The sequence below is a fragment of the Zootoca vivipara genome, chromosome 2 (genome assembly GCF_963506605.1).
Source record: "Zootoca vivipara chromosome 2, rZooViv1.1, whole genome shotgun sequence".
In the NCBI taxonomy this organism is placed as follows: domain Eukaryota; kingdom Metazoa; phylum Chordata; class Lepidosauria; order Squamata; family Lacertidae; genus Zootoca; species Zootoca vivipara.
The window spans coordinates 84,279,677-84,282,907 of NC_083277.1; positions in this window are offsets into that span (position 1 = coordinate 84,279,677).

Consider the following 3,231-nt stretch of genomic DNA (forward strand, 5'->3'; position numbering starts at 1 on the left):
TATGGACCTTGCTCATCTCTTTTGGAAAAGCAGCTGAAATTTCAGTTAAAATGAATGAGGACCTAGAACTTTAGCTGTGAGCATGCACAAGCCAATTGCTCGAAAATGAACCTGGCACTTCAGACACAAGTTGATCTCTAGACGAGAACTAAATTCTATGAAAAGAAATAGCAAACTCTCTGCACAGGGAAACACTAAATGGAGTCTAGCTTTTCCTGCAGTTTACTAAGTACACATGTTCAGTGAAAGCAATAACTGCTTTCAAGATTCAGCAGCAGCTTTACAAAATTCAACACGCATGGCAAAGCTGCAATTATAACAAATGTTCTGGCTATTTTTTAAATCACTGTCGGGCAATCACAACTTGATTTAGTTTAGTTTTATATAGACAGAACACTATAATTCATGACAAAGGATAACGAATTCTAAAACCGATGTACAAAATTGACATTTGGTACAGCAACACAGTCAGTAACATTCAAGCAGGAGGCTACTTTGTACATATTTGAAGAGAAAGAAACAGACATGTACAGATATCATGAACAATACTAAAGAGAAACAGGTGCCAGGCCCAGACTAAAAGGCTTTTAAGAATTACATAGATTGGGTAATTTCACCAGGTAGTTTTCCACCTCTGTTGCAGTGGAAGAAGCTATACATGGTGGAATTTTCCCTGCTGTGAAATTCTTAAATGTCAGAAATATTTTCCATGTTTTCTGAGAAGAACCAGGAGTATGGTATAGGGTGAGGAAATGGTATTCATCCTCTAAAGAGATATAATGTTATGGCATCGTCCTTAATTCACTGTCTAGCTGCGCCTAGAATGTACGGTAAAATCTGATAGTGGAGCTAACTTCCGAGTAGATACCAAAGTTCAATAGGACTTACTTGGACAAGTGTGTATAGGATTGGAGCTTTAGCTGCCCCCTTACATTTCCAAAAAGGACCAATCTATCCTCCTTTTCTCTAGTAAATAGCAGTAATGGAGTGTGATGAATGAATGAAGTTTAATAAGGGATTCAGGTAACCTTTAATAATTTTACAATCTAAGGCTCTTCCTCAGATCTTCAATCCCAACAAAGCCTCCTCTAGATGAAGCACTTAGCACCATAATTGCTGCCACCACCACTTCCTCTACTACCCTTCTAGGATAGCACTTGATAGCCCAGCTATCCCCACAAAATCTTAGTAACAGTGGAACCTCTAGAGATGCCCCTTAGACTCCAGCTTAACAGGCTTTGAATTAAGTTAGACCATAAAAGCCTCCAATTAAAGGTCTAATATGGCAGAGACGTTTTAGGATCCGGATCCCCTTCTATTCTTGCTTTTACTGATTAACTGCTAAATTTGAGATTTGCTCTGTTTAACATTTCCTTCTGTGTTGTTTCACCTGAAGCTGCAACTTGCTTTGCAGGGAGTGGGTGTGTGAAGAATAGACATGTTCAATATCATACCTAATTTGACCCTAGGCCAGGCATGTCAAACCTGCGGCCCTCCAGATGTTTTGGCCTACAACTCCCATGATCCCTAGCTAGCAGGACCAGTGGTTGGGGAAGATGGGAATTGTAGTCCAAAACATCTGGAGGGCCGCAGGTTTGACATGCCTGCCCTAGGCCATCCAGACCTCACGCCTGTCAGTTTTCTCCCGAAATGTCCCCCCCCCTGCTTTAGAGTTGTGAGACAAACATGAGGAACTCGTATCAACCTCACAGTGGGTAGCTCCATGCTGAGCCTGCAACTCTAAACATCTACCCCAAAATAGGTCCCACTGCACTTACGGAGACTTACGGCAGGTTTCCACTGAGTTGTTGCATGCACAGATGAGGTCTGCTGGTGCAACAGGACATTCTCCTGCCACATCCCGCCCAAATCTGCTCTGGAAGGTTGGGAGGAACCAAAGAACAGGTTTAGGGGGAGGTGTGTGTAGGGAAGAGACTTTTTGTGTGAGCAGACCTCGTTCTGTGCATGCATATCCCTCTTAGCACTACATTGAATTCCACCCCTTTCCAAACAAGCAAGCATGTTTATGTGTGGGCTGTTAGTGCAATAATGAAGATGGAATGCATATGGGGCTACTGAAGTTTTTAGAAGTATATATAAGCTTTAAAATGAGTACCACTCCTTTGGGGTTTAACCAGCTGATAAAAAGATGGCTACAAAGTAAGTTGGTACCACAGTATGGCGCAGCCCACCCATGAGGCGGGGTGAAACCGCCACCTCAGGTGGATGAAGCCCCTGAGGTGGTGCCCAGCCCCACTGGGGGTGGAAAAGCTGATACCTATTTAGTGCCAGTGGTAAAGGTGGTGGGGTGGCAGGGCAGGACTCCCAGTTTTGCCTCAAGCAGCAGAACGGGAAACGCTGTCCCTAACTACAGTTAACATTTTTGTGCAACTCACACTTTTGCTACTAACATGTACTATTATCATTTAGGCAAATACCTAAAATGGCTTGAAGAAGGCAGCAATGACTACTTAAAGATTAGAAACCTATACCACAATCAGTGATTGCCATAATACTTCTAAAACTTAGTATCCTTCCCTAACAGCTGTTGCAGAAATTTCCTTAACTTGCAGAGCAGACACTTCATTTCAAGATGCCAGCTCAGATATGTAGAAAAGAGTTTAGTTCTATAATTTCAGTACACCCAATATTCATTTAATTCATTATCAGGAACATCTAAGACTTGATAAGGTACAAAACACAGCATACTGTTCTAAACACTTGAGTCGTTACACATTCCTAAAGAAAAGCTGTACTCTGAAGCCTCCTTCAACATTTCTATTTCTGTTGATTAAATGTAATGACTTTTGCAATCTACTCGCAATATTTATTTCCATATAGCTCCAGATGCTAGGTGTTTCAAAGGCTTAATGTAGCAGGAGTGGTGTATGGCAGCAAGGCCTACATCCTGTGGTGCAAAGATTACTTCACTCACCCTTTTCCTTTGATGTAGCAGGAAAGCAGAAACAAAAGATCATAAAACCTTGTCCAGTCCACTACTTGATTTTCACTGTAGGAACCACACATGTACTTGAAGAGAAACACACGATAATAAATGAAGGATGAACAAGAGCAGGTAGTAGTTGTAGCACTATTGCTTCATGGGGCAAAATAAACCTTGGGTTGTAGTAAAAAAAGCACACACGTATCCACACCCACCCACACACAATGAAGCAGTAGTACGTTGCTGAGATTGTAGGGTGATTTAGAATGAGACAACTGCCAAAGAAC